Source organism: Ovis aries, chromosome 1, assembly GCF_016772045.2.
Source record: "Ovis aries strain OAR_USU_Benz2616 breed Rambouillet chromosome 1, ARS-UI_Ramb_v3.0, whole genome shotgun sequence".
Classification (NCBI taxonomy): Eukaryota; Metazoa; Chordata; class Mammalia; order Artiodactyla; family Bovidae; genus Ovis; species Ovis aries.
In genome coordinates, this window is record NC_056054.1 from 207,830,850 (window position 1) to 207,847,916 (window position 17,067).

The 17,067-nt window shown below is 37.1% G+C and overlaps 1 protein-coding gene and 1 long non-coding RNA gene across 5 annotated transcripts in view; one reads left to right on the plus strand and one right to left on the minus strand.

Moving 5' to 3' along the window:
* The window catches only part of PEX5L (peroxisomal biogenesis factor 5 like), a 300,042-nt gene that overhangs the window by 7,879 nt on the left and 275,096 nt on the right, over positions 1-17,067 (plus strand). The gene's annotated exons all lie outside the window — the stretch shown is intronic.
* The window catches only part of LOC114109402 (uncharacterized), a 33,891-nt gene continuing 31,972 nt past the window's right edge, over positions 15,149-17,067 (minus strand). Inside the window, exon 2 of the long non-coding RNA XR_003586083.3 lies at positions 15,149-15,839. This is a non-coding gene — a long non-coding RNA (uncharacterized LOC114109402). The remainder of the gene's footprint in view (positions 15,840-17,067) is intronic.

Genomic DNA, 17,067 nt, shown 5'->3' on the forward strand with positions numbered 1-17,067 from the left:
TTACATTTTAAAGGTCCTCCATATTGTTTTCCATAGTTATTATACTGATTTGCAATCCCACAACAGTGTACAACAGCTCCCTGTTCTCCACATTCACACTAGCATTCGTTATTTCTTGTTTGGGGATGATGACCATTCTAACAAGTATGAGATGATAGCTCATTATGGCTTTAATTTGCTTTTCCCTACTACCTAATGTTGTTGAGCATCTTTTCGTGTACCTGTAGGCCTTCCTGTACCTTTTCTGGAGAAATGTCTACTCGGGTCCTTTCCCCATATTTTAATTGAGCTATTTGGGGTTTTTTTGCTATTGAGTTATATAAGGTCTTTATATATTTTGAATATTAACCCTTTATCACATATAGTTTGCAAAATTTTTTTTCCAGTTACATAGATTTTCTTTTCACTCTGTTGATGGTTTCTTTTGCTGTGTGTGCAGAGGCTTTTCTAGTCTGATGAGGTCCCACTTGTTTATTTTTCATTTTGTGGCTTGTGCTTTGGATGCCATACCATCATTTTTGACTGATCTGTGTTAGTACTGTCATACTACTTCTCCTATTAAAATTCCATTAGATAAATGACCATTATCACTCTCCATGTGAGATTTCACTAGACTTATCATCTTTATTATTTTTAGACAATGACCATTAAAAATTTTACAGGTGAAAAATAATGAGCTCATATAGATAGGTAACATTTGCTTAGCCACCATTTCATTAAAGAGAAACCCACAGAACTCTGCCAGCAGCTTTCAAATGGGGGTGAACCTGAGCCAGGCAGGAGAGTTTGCATTGCAGGTACATATACAAGTCCCCAAAGTCCCTGCTCATACATAGGAACCACCCTGAAAAGCCAGACAAACCCTGTAAGTAGGAGTTGGTGTAGCAAAAACTTTTTTTCCAAACAGAATGCCATATGGTCATCTATAACTCATGGAGATTCTAACAGCTGATTGGTGGTATTATGATGCCAGAAATCTACCTAGGGAGCCACAGAATTCCCACTCCCACTGAGCTTCTTAAAAACTATGCAGTTTTTAAAGCCACTGGTATGGTAGAGGAATTCAGAACCATTTCAGATGAGTAATCATAGAAGGAACTAGGGATGTTTGGCTTGGAAAGTAAAGACTCGAGGAGATCATGATGACTTTATATAAATATTAGAATGGATTTTATGTAAAAAGGGAATAGTCTATACATCCTTGAGGGTTAAAACTGGTACCCTAGCAGGGTGAGATAAAGTTTCCTCAAAGCAATGACTGTGAGAAGACCCTGGATACAGTACCCCATTCTCAACTATAGTGAGCTGCCTGCTTGGAGATGGAAGAGGCCAAGAGTAAAGGGGAGCCGAATGGGAGCAGGGCACAGTATCCTTGTGCATATGCAGGCCTCTGACCCAAGACCATTATGCCTGTGGATGAAAGTACTGAAAAGCACCATGAAATGGCATGTGTGTTTGGGTATGCATGTCTGTGTGGCCCACCCAGAATGGTTGTAGTCGACTGAAGTAATGACCTAAAATAAGCAAAACCCAGTGTGTTCTGGGGGAAACATTCCCTGGTTTCTTGAAAGTATATAGGCAAGCATCAGACAGAGGCATGCCAGTGCCATGATGCAAAGTGATCAAAACTAGTGAAAAGTCTGAAAATACAGAACCTTGTCAAGATGAGAAACAGGAAAACATTTAAACCTCTTAAGATGAAGCTGCTGGAGCTGCAAAATATGTTTTCACCTCCTTTCACACGGGTGTTAACTGTAACATATGAAATGGTGTCTTCTGATCACGCTGGGATGTAACATCTGATTGGACAGGTGATTATGTGCACATGAACGATCTGGGAGCTGGTTGAAAAATGCAAAATCTCAGGTCCTTCTTCAGACCTACTGAATCTGAAACTGAATTCTCCAATATACCCATGATTTTTACACACATTAACATTTAGGGTGCAGTGATCTGAAAACATCTGCATAAAGAACAGGAGCTGACCTATTGCACTGAGGCCTTAGCAAAAAGCTTGATTCTTGAATAATTTTCTGACATCACAGAGGCACAATGATGAGGTACCTGACAGAGGAGCTGGCAAGAACAACTACCACAGCTGTGGGTGAATAAAATTTCTTTCTTATATTCCTATCATAACCTCTACCAGTTATACTGGTTATACTTTTTCCATCTGGAGAAAGCTCAGCAAACCTATTATGTTCCAACTGAATAAAACAAAATTTTAAATATTTAAAGAACTATTATGTCTTCATCCTATTAAATCTTTTCTGCTCCAAGATAAATAGCCCAGTTCACTCAATCGTTTCTCATAATGACATTTCTGATGTTTTAATGGTTCCATGAAAGTATGGCCCTCTGAACAAGACACACAGCTCAAGATGTGATCTACCAGGGCCATGCACTGTGACATTACTTATCTCTTGGGAAAGACATCTATTCAGACAGCTGCTATAGCATCTTTAGACTAAATTGCCCTCTAAACTGTTCTGATGCTTTACCGGTGTTAGGTCTTTATACCAGAATCATCTTGAATCCAAATATGCTCATTAGAATATTCTAGGCTAACAGTTCCTTATGTATTCAAAAATTGCAATAATGTTTAGTTTTGAGGTCCCAGAATCCTGTTTGAAGGACTCTTGAAATTGTTTTGTTCAATCATCTCATTTCACAGATGAGGAGACTGAGGTTGAAGAAAATAAGATACTTGCTCAAAAAGTCCCATATAACTTAGCAGAACTAGTACTGGCATGAAAGCTGCCTTCTACTAGTGTGTTACTCCCATTACACTACTATTGTTTCGAATTACAATAAAAAAATCTAAGGGAAAAGTAAGCATTATAATAAACTGCTAGATGTTTTCAAATGTTCAATGTTAGGCATTTAGTCACAAAAAAAAATATGTCTTCCTGCTTTTTAGCGTAACTATTTAATTTTTTATCTTTTTTATTTTTAAAAATTCTTATTTTATGTTGGAGCATAGATGATTAACAATTAACAATGTTGTATTGACATAGTTTAATTGATTAAAAATGTTTTATTAGTTGATTAACAAGGTATATAGCAAAGTGACTCAGTTGTATCTATTCGTTTTCAAATTCTTTTCCCCATTTAGATTATTACAGAATACTGTGCTATATAGTAGGCCCTTATTAGCTCTCTGTTTTAAATATAGCAATGTGCACGTGTCAATCCCAGAGTCCCAGCCTGTTCCTTCTCCCCGTTCTTGCCTGCTGGTAACCACAAATTCATCCTCTAAGTCTGTGAGTCTGTTTCATAAATAAGTTCATTTGTATCATTTTTTAGAGTCCACATATAAGTGATATCACATATTTGTCTTTCTCTAATTTACTTCACTTAGCATGATAATCTCTAGGTCCATTCATATGACTGCAGAAGGCATTGTTTCATTACTTTTAATGGCCGAGTAAGATTTCATTGCACATATGTACCACATCTTCCTTACCCATTCATCTGTCAGTGGACAGGTTTGTCCATTTAGGTTGCTGCCATGTTCTGGCTATTGTAAACAGCACTGCCATGAACACTGGGGTGCATGTATCTTTTTAAGCCATGTTTTCCTCCAGGTATATGCCCAATTTTTAGCTTCTTAAGGAATCTACTCAAATTGAATATATAAAATATATAATAGGTCAGATATTTTATATATTCAATTTGAGTAGTCATTTGTTTGGCTGATGATATTAAAAAAGTCTAGTCTGTAAATCTGTTTTAAAAGTAGAATGAAGTGTGAAAACCTGTATCATTTTTATTTCCTAAAAGTGTTCCTCACTGTCTCTCCTTGGACTGATTAGATTGACCATTTAAGTGAACTGGTTTGATAGGTTCTTAGAACTAGTTGCCTAGATATACAAGTAAATCTATCAGGCTTTCTTAGCTGTTAAGTGACAGAACACAACTGTGGCTCATTTAAGCATAAAGGGAATTTATTAGAAGTATATTTGAACATATAAGCATAAACAATTGATAAGCATAGAAAGAATGATAGAAAAATCACCACTTTTGCAATCATAGTAAAAATTGATCCAAGAGAGAGAATAAATGATCATTGGATGCTAAATCTGATGAAGGGGGATTTGAGTATAAACAGGATTTACATGACCTCAAAATGTCACCCAACTAAATTATAAAACAAAAAATAGTGCCTTTCCCATGGAGAAACTTCACCCTAAGTAACCAAAGTCAACATCACCAATAAGGTGATCAACTGAATGTCCATCTCTGGATGCAATGCCCTGAGAAGGACACATCACTCCTGTGAGGATGCAAAACTTGCCTCTAATCATGAGAAAATCTCAGATAAATCTAAAATGAGAGATATTCTATAAAAAGTAGCAGATTATGTTTTTTTTTAAATGTCAGTATCATGAAGAACAAAGAAAAACTGAGATGTTTACAAATTAAAAGGAGACTAAGGAGACCTGAAAATGCAGTATGTGATCATGGACTGGATCTTGGACTGGGAAACAAAATTGTCATAAAGCACGGCGTTGGCACAACTGAAACCTGAATATGGTCTGGAGGTTAGATTGGTGTTAGTGTCATATATATTGATTGATATATGATAACAATGGCAGGAGAATATCTTTGTTCATATGAAATACATGCTGTAATATGAAGAATTATAGGGGCGTAGTGTAGGTAGCCTACTCTCAAGTGATTTGGAATAATGAAAATAATAATATGCATGATATTAAATATGATTGCCTATATAAAGAGAGAAAAAGCACAAATATAGCATAATGTTAGAAATTGGTAAGTCTGGGAAAAGGGTATTATAAGAGTCCATTGAACTTACAATGGTATTACAAAATACATAAGTATTATAAGAATACTTACAATTTTTATGTAGGCTTGAGATTATTTCAAAGTAAAAAGGTTTTTTTAATGTTTTTGAAAAACACCCCTAGAACTAGACTCTAGATGGAAGGACCATGAAAACCCCATGCTGGAGCTTCAGCTGCTGCCCCCCACTGCCAGGGTGAATGTTCTCCCATGCCTGTGTGCCCCCAGGTCTCCATTTAACGTGGGCTCAGGTGATGCTGCTTGGTGGAGCTGAGATTACACTTCCATATGCTGTCTGCAAGGTAGTCTAGGAAAGTGCATGTCTGCTTACCACCAAGATTCCAGAAGTGGACAGTTTCCCAAATATAGGATGTAGATTTGAGAAAGTTAAAAAAATTAAAAAGCCAATGTTCAGTGTAACATACTAGAGATGTTGTTTAAAAGTCAAATAGACACCTCTCTATCTCGAGTTAACGAGTTTAGTTGGCCTTGAAGAATAAGAGTTAAAAGAAAATAATTCTCTTTAAGCCCTGTGCTCATTTGGCACTACCTGCCTTTACATGGGAGAAGGAAAAGGCAACCCACTCCAATATTCTTGCCTAGAGAATCCCATGGACAGAGGAGCCTGGTGGGCTGCTGTCCAAAGCGTCTCACAGAGTCGGACACAACTGAAGTAACTTAGCGTGCATGCATGCATTGGAGAGGGAAATGGCAACGTGCTCCACTATTCTTGCCTGGAGAATCCCAGGAACAGGGGAGCCTGGTGGCCTGCCACCTATGGGGTTGCACAGAATCAGACACGACTGAAGCAACTTAGCAGCAGCAGCAGCAGCAGCAGCCATTACATGTAGGAGAATACAGCAAAGCTAGACTATATTGGTTTATTAAACCATGCAGCAAAGAAGAGCAGAATGACCGCTCATCAGCGTCCATCTACTGCTCACTTCTATTTTTTTGAGAAATTAGAAAGAGCTCTGTGAAGAATTTGGTAATTGATCAGGGAATTAAAATACATATCCTGTACTTTAGTTATAAGAACACTTTTTCTTCATATGTAAGAATTTAATGTGGAAAACTGGACGCATTATTGTTTCATAGTCATCCAAAGAATGATTATAATATAGATGCCCTATGCATTTGAGTCATTAATACTGATATGCAATCTATTATGTAAGTCTTTCATAAGATTTATATAAGAGAAAAACAAAGTGTTCTTAAAACACTTTTTAAAATAAAGCTTGGGGCAAGATTAAATTACAATAGAATCTTGGAGATATAAAGCTCTTTAGAGTTCACAGAGCACAACTTTGTCATTTCACCTTTGAGGAAACTGAGAGCTAGATCTTGATGGCTTAGACTTCTGTAATTAATTGCCTTCCCCAAAAATGAGAGGGGTGGGGAAAGGATGCTGAAAGGCTTTGATGGCATGCATCAGACATTGCTTCATGATTCCTTACATTTGAAGAGACTGCAGAAACAGACTGCTTAAGAGCTTGGGCTCGAGGTCAGACATCAATTTCAAATCCTACTTCACCATATATTATCTGTGGGATCTTGCTCTTACGACTTATCCTCACTAAACCTCACTTTCCCCGTCTGTGGCAAGAATATAATAAATGTACCCATATGTTGTGATGACTTTTTAAGGATTTACTCTTAATTTTTTTTAATTGAAATACAGTTGATTTACAACATTGTTTTAGTTTCAGGTATACAGCAAAGTGGTGATATATATATATTTTATTCTTTTTTAGATTCTTTTCCATTATAGATTATTATAATATATTGCATATAGTTCCCTGGGCTATACTGTAGGTCCTTGTTGTTTGTGTATTTTATATATAGTAGTATATACCCATTAATCCCAAACTCCTAATTTAGCCCTCCCCCCAGTTTCTGCTTTGGTAACCATAAAGTTTATTTTCTATGTCTGCAAGTTTGTTTTTTAAATAAGTTCATTTGTATCAATTTTTCATCAGTATATTTTATTGAAGTGTAGTTGATTTACTGTGTATTAATTTCTGCCGTACAGTAAAGCGGTTCAGTTATACTTATATCTACATTCTTTTTAATGCTCTTTTCCATGATAGTTTATCATAGGATATTAAATATAGTTCTCTGTGCTATACAGTAGGACCTTATGGTTTATTTATCCTATATATAAAAGCTCACATCTGCTAACCCCAACCTGCCATTTCACTCCTCCTCCAACCTCCTCCCCCTTGGCAACCACCAGTCTATTTTCTATGTATATGATTCTATTTCTGCTTCATAGACAGGTTCATTTGTGTCATATTTTAGATTCCACATATAAGTGATATCATATATTTGTCTGACTTACACCACTTAGTATGATAATCTCTAGGTCCATCCATGTTTCTATAAATGACATTATTTCATTCTTTTTTATGTTGAGTAATATTCTATTGTCTGTATACACCACACTTTATCCATTCATTTATCAATGGACATTTAGGCTGCTGCCATGTCTTGGCTATTGTAAATAGTGCTGCTATGAACATTGGAGTGCATATATCTTTTCAAAATAGAGTTTTCATCTTTCCTGACTATATGCCCAGGTGTGGGATTGCTGGATCATATGGTAACCGTTTTCTAGTTTTTTAAGAAATGTCCAGTGTTCTCCACAGTATCATGGATTAACTGACCATAAGTGCATGGGTTATTTGCTGGGCTTTCTATCCTGTTTCATTGATCTGTGTTTCTGTTTTTGTGCCAGTACCATGTTGTTATTGTTTAGTTGCTAAGTCATGTCCAACTCTTTGCAACCTTATGGACTGCAGCACACTAGGTTTCCCTGTCCTTCACCATCTCCTGGAGTTTGCTCAAACTCATGTCCATTGAGTCAGTGATGCCATCCAACCATCTCATCCTGTGTCAGTCCCTTCTGCTCCTGCCTTCAATCTTTTCCAGCATCAGGGTCTTTTCCAGTGAGTCAGCTCTTCACATCAGGTGGCCAAATTATTGGAGCTTTAGCATCAGTCCTTCCAATGAATATTCAGGACTGATTTCCTTTAGGATGGACTGGTTTAATCTCCTTGCAGTCCACAGGGTTCTCATGAGTCTTCTCTGGCACCACAATTCAAAAGCATCAATTCTTCGGTGCTCAGCTTTCTTTATAGTCCAACTGTCACATCCATACATGACCACTGGAAAAACCATGGCTTTGACTATATGGACCTTTGTCAGCAAAGTGATGCCTCTGTTTTTTAATATGCTGTCTAGGTTTGTCATAGCTTTCCTTCCAAGGTGTAAGCATCTTTTAATATCATGGCTGCAGTCACTTCCACTGTGATTTTAGTGTCGAAGAAAATAAAATCAGTCATTGCTTCCACTTTTCCCCTTTTATTTGCCATGAAGTGATGGGACGATGTCATGATCTTAATTTTTTGAATATAGAGTTTTAAGCCATCTTTTTCACTCTCCTCTTTCACCCTCATCAAAAGTCTCTTTAGTTTCTCTTTGCTTTCTGTCATTGAAGTGGTATCATTTGCCTATCTGAGATTGTTGATATTTCCCCTAGCAGTCTTGTTTCCAGCTTGTGATTCATTCAGCCCAGCATTTCACATGATATACTCTGCATATAGTTAAATAAACAGGGTGACAGTATACAGCCTTGACATACCCCTTTCTCAGTTTTGAACCAGTTTCTTGTTCCACGTCCAGTTCTAACTGTTGCTTAGACCCACACACAGATTTCTCAGGAGACAAACCAGTACTTGAGTATACTATAGCTTTTAGTATAGTCTGAAGTTCTAGTTCTGTGAAAAATGCCTTTGGTCATTTGGTAGGATAGCTTTTATGTTTTACAGAAATAGCAAAGTGTTTCGTATATATTATATGTGGAAGAAGAAGTTTAGCCACAGCAGTGCCTATTATATTTGGTTGTTTACGATGGTGACAGATGCTTGATTTTCTTCTTCTCTCACAGTTCTGGATTTTTTTTTTTTTTTTTGCATTTCCACATAACAGAACTCTTGCCTTCTGTACACTGACTATTTCCTCATCCTTTACATTCCACCCAAATGTTATCTCCTCGTGAGTGCTGCCCTGTGCCTGCACCACCACCCACTCACCTCCCCCCCCCCCACACACACACACAGTGAAGAATTAGGAACATCTTCCTCAATGCTTACTTAGCATCTTATATCCATCACTAATACCATAATTAACATTTAGCTTTAATTATTTATTTTTGTCTCCCCAACTGTTTGTAAGCCCATCTGTAGCAGTGACTATATATGCAGTACATTTTTATATCCCTGGAGACTAGTAGTGGTAGGTACATATATATTGATGTAGTTTTTCTTGAATGAATGAAAGAATGAATTGGTGAATGAACGAATGAAAGAATGGAACAATGAACAATTGTAATACTCAGAAGAGTCCTTTACTATCCCGAATAAGGACTCCAAAGTGCAATTGGCATGGTCTTTCTGATTCTAAGACACAGAGGCCCCAGAAACTGGTTTATTCCCATGAGTTTCAGGGAGGAATACATATCAAGTGAGTTTCCACACAGTTGAAAGAGAATCAATTACAGGGAAACCTTATAAACCTTATAATTAGATTGCCACTGTAATTAAGCAACACTTCGCTGTCAAAGCAGTCTACGCTGTTTAATGGGTTCAAATTTTTAAAGCCTGAGGACAGTTTGGGGCTGCAGATTTAGAAATATAATAGATTCTCCTAATGGTTTCTATCTATATCTCTAACTAGCCAAGGTCACTTGGAATTAGAATCCATGCCTCTAGCATTCTAGGCACCTCCTTACCACTTCAGCTAGTTGTCAATAGTGATTTTGGTAATAGTGCTAACACATACATCCCTGAGACTGCTGAGACAACAGAACATCATCATTAAAACTGTTCTACAAGGACATCTTGTTTATACCCAGTTATAAGTTTTGCTTACATCTCTAGCCCTAACCTTTCCAGTTACACATACACACACACAGACCCATTTTTCCAGGAATCCAAGGAAGGAGCCACACTCACAATGGTCATCCAAGGGACATGTCTATTTTGTGAGCCTGTCTGAATACAGATATCTTATTATGTCTTCCATAGTTAGTCTGGTATGGGAGCCTCAATTTTGAAGGAATATTTCTTCTGATTCAGAGACACAGATTCAAAAATCACATGTCAAAGTTCTCTCTAATAGGAGAGGGGAAATAACTATGATAATGACATGTACCATCTAGGGGCAGACTATAAAAGAGAACCTCTCTGAGTGGGCTGAATGCATAAACATTCTCCTTTTCCCTGGAGGACACAATCCCACACCCAGGCACATGATTTGGCAAGTGGAGTTAGAGGGTTGAGTTTCAGACCTGACTTGTGCTCCCTGATCCAGATATCCTTGGACAACCAATATGTACAACCAAATATATGTGTGTGGGGGCAGGGTGGAGAGGTGTATAATGAAAAGTAGAGAAATGAACTCAGTTTTACCAAAGATAATCAAACACAGATTGGATGTGAGTTTGCTAGTCTTTCTGAAAAATGGTTGGCTTAGAATATTTCTGGCTTTCCTTCCAGCTCTAGGATTTTATTATTTTCAGGCTCTTAATTAATGATCCAATGCATCTCTAAGGGTTTGATAGGGGCAGATTTTTCCAGTTTACTTATAACCACATCATGGGAAATAAATTCAAAAGCTTTCCTAACATCAATATACTTGTTATTTCCTATGAAACCAAAGATCAACCTCTCATAATTCTTTAAGGGAGTGCTTCTTGGGAGGACCCTGCTCTACTTCTCTTCCCCATTCTGAAAATAACAAGAGATATTTTTTGACACAGCCACCCCCAATATGGCAGAATTGTCAGCTGTGATAGAATACTGATTATTTCTACTACAATAGTCACTTTTTGTGAGTGCCTCATAAAAGTTAATCTCTAAAATGCTTCAGTGAGGTTGGCAAAGGATGGATAGTTTATCTTTGTCATGCTGATAAGGAGAATGCAGCTCACAGGCTTTGACTGTCTCACCCAAGATTCTACATCAAATCGCTTCGAGACTGAAGACCAGAATCTGGGTCTTCAAATCTTTATTTCTTGAGCCCACATAGCAAATTCAGGCCATGTCTCCACATCAGTAACTCAGCTATTGCAGAATGACTCAACTAACAGGGGACAAAAGGATTTCACAAGTTTTCTGGAGCATTGCATGGCCTTAGAGGGTAGAAATCTCTAATGCATTCTTCCTGCCGCTTATGCAAGACAGATACTAAATCCATACAGCTCTGTCAATTCTCTGAACTCAACATCTGTATATATTAACTTAGTCCCTTGAGACTACCTTTGTCTATGATGGGTATACTCTCCTAGTGGAGTACAAACAGCTGTGGACGTCAATCTTTTTGTGCAGAAAGCCTCCCTAGAATCAGAAATACCCAGGAAGCCTGGAAAACAGTAAGGCAATGGGATTAACTCAAACTCAAAAATCCAATGTAGAGTCACTCTGTGTTGTATGAGTAGAAGCAAAATCCTGGATTGAATGTACAAATTAAATCTAAATGTCCCCCCACCCTTAAAATTTGTAACTCACCTAAATATTTTACTTTTATGTTTTATTTTGCACTTTGCTCTTATAAAAATTCTTACTTTAAGACTTTAACCTCTGTTAAACACATCACTACTTATTTGGGGGAGCTCTCTTAACTTCTTCTGCTCCTAGAGATTAATTTTTTGCAGGGAAAGAGAAAATACAAGTTTTCTTGAAAGAGAGCTCCTCAATGGCAGGATCAAGATTACTAGAATTATGCATAGATTTTACTAATCTCAACTGACATTAAAATATCTACTTAAAATAGAATCACCATTCCCTAATTTCTTTAAATTAATTTTAAACTTTCCATTGCTTTAAGAGTGGAAGGTCAAGAAATAACATTATAAAAATCAGAATGTAATAGTATTGATCAACTAATATAATATAAAATTTAAAGTACCAAAATAAAAATCATGCTTTCTTTTTAGCTGATTTTGTTAAAATTAATTTTTTCAGAGATTGACTTCTAGCACATTCATGTGATCATGTCCTGGTTTCAGAATCAATGAGGAAAAAATGTAAATGTTTTATGTTATATCAAGGAAGCACTAATCTAACTAATCACCTAGTTAAAAATTAAAGTAAAAATATTCTGTTCCTGGGCTTTCCTGGTACCTCAGCTGGTAAATAATCTGCCTGCAATGCAGGAGACCCCAGTTCAATTCTTGGGTAGGAAGTTCCTCTGGATAAGGGATAGGCTACCCATTCCAGTATTCTTGTGCTTCCCTGGTGGCTCAGACAGTAAAGAATCCTCCTGTAATAAGGGAGATCTGGGTTTGATCCATGGATTAGGAAGATCCCCTGGAGGAGAGCATAGCAACCCGTCCAGTATTCTTGCCTGGAGAATCCTCATGGATAGAGGAGGCTAGCAGGCTACAGTCCATGCGGTCGCTAAGAGTCAGACATGATTGAGTGACTAAGCACAGCACAGTACATTCTGTACCTAGCTTCTCGAAAATTATTATTTTACCTGTGGCTTGTTCTGCACATAATTCTGCCATCTTTAATAAATGTTTAAATAGTCTATTTTCAGGTAGAGAAATATTAAAGTAACTAAGCTGAAAACATAGTTAATCTGGCATTTATGCTCAGCCTAAATGTGTATCTACAAACCAATTATTTCTTTCCAACTAAATACCAGTACCACTACCTGACCAACTCTACCTGATCCAGCTCAACATGTTCCAAGTCAACATGTTCCAAACTGAATTCATTATCACTACCAAGAACCTCCAATAAAGCCTGCCTCTTTTGATTTCCTGGATCATTTAATAATGCCACCACCTACTCAATTACCTGTGTTGGAAACCTGGGAACCATCCTCTCCTCTTTCTCCCTCATCCAATCTTCTTTCTCTCTCACTCCCCAAATTAAATCTAAATGCTCCAGGACTTACTCCCTAATGCTCTTGTATCTGCCTTGTCTCTCCATCCACATAGTCACCATCTTAGAAAACGCTACTGTCTTGATCTGAAGAGTCACTCTGACTCCTCAACTAGTCCCTTTGCCGCTAGGGTCACATATATCTCACTGTCCTCTTTGCTACAGCATTAATTTCATGTATCACGTTTATATTTAAACTCCTTTCAAGGTACACCATCATCTGTAACAGTATTTTCCCAAGTGCAGTCTTCTCTAGAAAAGTTGTCTAGAATGTTTGTTATATTTAAACGCCTTTCAAGGTATACCATCATCTATAACAGCATTTTTCCAAGTGCATTCTTCTCTAGAATAGTTATCTAGAATATTTGTTAAAAATACAGATAACTGGAACCTACTACAGCCATTGAATGAGACCCCATGCAGATAAGGGCTGGGAATCTGCATTTTAACACTCTGCAGGTGAATTTCATGTACACTGATATGTGGAAAACACTAACCTCCAAAACATGTGACCTGTGAGGTCTTCCTATCTGGTCTTCTCATCTACAGTTTCCCCATAAGCACCCTAGTCTTGTCTTGCCCAACTTTGGTATTTCCTCAAACTGCACACATGCTTCCATACCTCTGGCCTTTTCTAATGATGTTCCTTTATCAGAACACCTACTGTTTCATCTATTTGGTTAATCCTTGCTCACCCTTCAAAATTCAGTTAAAGGAGTTAAAGGTTTTTTCCTATAAGGACTCTTCCCTGAGTCTCCAGGGCTGAGATAGATGCCCTCCTCTTTGCTCCCCTAACCTGTGCAGACCTCTGTCTCACATCCTCTCACACTGCTTTGTAGTGAGTTCTCTTGACTGTGTCTTATTCATCTTTTTAACACACTTAGCACAGAATCTGCTCATGATAGGTGAACAGTGCATGTTAGATTAAATGAATCATAATTCATCTTTTAATTAGCTTGAATTAATCCATTTGGCTTGAGTTAAACTTCTGGAGATTCCTATAGACCAGTATAGATTGAGAATCTTATCTGGGCTCTTTGAAGATAGAATTAAATTAAATTATGAAAATAGAATAGTCCCTTTAAAAACCAATTAATCCTAAGTGATACATTCACATTCCTGTCTGATTAATAACAAAATGGGAGGGGGAAGGTGTGAGGAACCAAAGAAATAGTATGAGCCAGTAGGCCAAGAATTGGATCCCAGGCCTCTTTCTGCCCTTACTAGTGAGTGATATGGGGAACACCTCTTAATCTCTGTGACTCCCAATTTTCTCATCTACAGAAAGATTAATAGAATCTTAATCTTTCCTTGAACTATTATTTTATAACTCTAAACTGAAATTTAGTGAATTAGCATTTTGATATATTATTTAATACAATAAAAAACAATTTCAATAAATGAAATTGGGTTTGGGGAGGAAAAACCTATTGATCCAAATTTACCATAACATTAGGCTAGTATTATCTTTAGTCTGTTTTTTTCTACTTGGTTGTAGTATTTGGTCATGTGGATTTGAATTTTTCTTTTGTCAGTTAATTGTATGATGTGCTTAATACATGAAATAATAATATGTTTTTATCCCCATGAATTATACTATCATGAGTTAAATTAATGTCACAGCATTATTTGACTAAGTAGATGATCTTCGTATTTTCCTGATGGTTTCTAAGACATAGGAAAAATTTTTGAGTGAGGTATTAATCTACCTGTGTGACCTTGGACAAGTGATTGAACCTCTCTGAGCATCTCAGAGTAGAAAGCTAAAGTATGTAATAAGACAGCTTGATTTCTTGATTTCTGACTTTTGACAACAAGAACACAGGTTTGTTGCCAAATTTTAACCCTGGATTCTCTGCTTAAGAAATATCTTTATATTATTGAGAGTGAAAAGGGGTTGCTGCCAGTATCCAGTTAAAACAGTGTCTCATTAAAACAGAGACAAGCACTCCCCCTTTTAAAAAACTCTACAATAAGATTATCATAATGGAAATTATACCCTCAAACCAATTGATGGACTCAGTTAATTGAAGTGAGACATATTTCTATTTCCTCTTATCTATTTCATTTCTTCAGTGAGCCCCAAAGAAATACAGATGTTGGTGTGCTGCTCATCTGATACAGCTGCAGAGACTATATAAACTGCCTTTGGTAGAGGGAACTCTAGGGACAGGTATGATAAGTAAAAATGGGAAACTGGACCTTAAAACTATGCTGATCACTCTGAAAATTTAGAACAAGGAGACCTTGTTAATCAAAAGTAGAGATCAGAAACTACTGATCGAAGTGCTAAGAATTCTCTTTTATAGGAAGCTAGCAAGTTTAATATCTGGAGGAGTGGAAGTTTTTTTTAATAATGTTGATTTATTAGAGAACCAAAAAAAAGCTGATCCAATGGGATGAATATGCATTTATTCATGCATCCTTTAAGTTAGCATAATTGTACAATTGAATTACAATCCACATAAAGAAACTAAAATCAGGAGACTGAGAGTTCAAATTCTTAACTTTATTCCCAACTCTATGTGGCTTTAAATGGCCTATTCAATCCATTCTCAGGCCCTCTCCACAGCTTGCAGGATGCTACCCCAGTTAGTAGGGGAAAAATTGTTTGTTGCTTCTTCCTTCTCACTTCCCACCCCTTTATACATACAAGTAAAATAGACACCAAATACACAGAGCTAAAAGAAGTGCTTTCTTCTTATTGACCATTCATACCTGACCATAAAATGTGTTAGTTACACTGATCTCTGTGGCTCCAAATTCCTTTTCAAAAGGGCAACCCAGAAACAGCTCTGCTGTCCTGAATCACAAGAGAAATCCCAGACAACTTGAACAGACTGAATCTGCAACAATTTCCAAGAGTCTTCCAGAGGCAGGGGGAGCCCTTTGAGAAGCAGAGCAGCTGGACGTCACCAGCCAGGACAGGCAGGCAGGCGTGGAGCACAAGCTTGCTCCCAATGGTCTAAATGCTGTGCCTCAAGCCTTCTGTGAGGTGACTGCTGCTCTTCAGAGCAGCAATGGTCTCCTATCCCAGGGAACAAGGTCTCCAGGCCAACTGAAGATCTTCTCCTTCTTCTCCTAAAAACAGACCAAACAAAAAGCGAGTCTGGAAAGAGCTGCACGGTCACAAATGTTTACATTGTCTTTAACTGAAACTTTTCACTAAAAAAAGAAAATCATGTTCTGATTTATATCATAGTCTATGTTCATGATATTGTTGTCAAGTCAGAAGGACAAGTCATGTCACTGACAGAGGCACAGATTGTTAGTTCCTTGGCATTTCTGGTCATTGTCAGTTACAGCTGATTAGTGGCAAATCCAAGACCAGCTTCCCAATCCTATGATTAGTGTTATTTCCTTTAGAATATGCTTGCATGAACTACACACAGGCCAAAACAACTCCAGCCCATTTAATAATAAGGTTAACACAGACCTGCTAAATGATGGGAAAATGGCAAGTATAAGACTACTCACAACAGCAGTTAGAACATATGTTTTGTTTTTATTCAGATTAAGTATATGGTATGTAGGTGTGAAATCAGAACACAGCCTTTGGAGGAAAAGGACATTCTCGTGGAAGGTACATGTTCCATACAGTGCCTGACGCATTGTACAACCATAATAAATGTAAATGACTGAAATCCAATTTATTTCCTGGCCACACTCCTAGGAAATCTTATCTGATTTTCAAGCTGTGGGTGCTAAAATAAAATCTGAGAAACATAGCAGGATAAGAAATAGATCTTTTCAGCAAATCTGATATCCACCCACCCCAAGTCTTCATTTTTCATCTTACTTTTTCTTTATTTTCAAACCTGATTCTTTTCTCTTAAACTAAACATTTCTGAAAGGTGTGTACTTAAGTCATGCTGATAGAAGTAAATGCTCATTCGTTCAGTATCAAATATTTTTGAGCACCTCTTTTTATAGAAACAAAGCTCTATGATACTCCCTCTTCTTAGAGAGTTTTAATTTATGTGAAAAGACACAAGAAACCTTACATAGCAAAATCAGATTTAAATTAAATAAGGAAATAGTTCAAGAATTTTCGCAAGGCAGTATAATTAAATGTTAAGTACATGGAAAATAACCACTTAAAAATATGGCTTAGTTGCACATGACTTACAGAAGCAGTACACTCAGTTTGAGAGTAAATTAGTAGACCATATTTACAGTGTTTTGTAGTGAGTTTCAAAAAATAGTTCCCAATCAAATATAATAGTTTAAAACTTTTTTCTTGGTTGAAAAGGGTAGCTTTTTACTAACCACAGATTTAAAACATTTGAGAAACGTGTAAGGGGAGAGA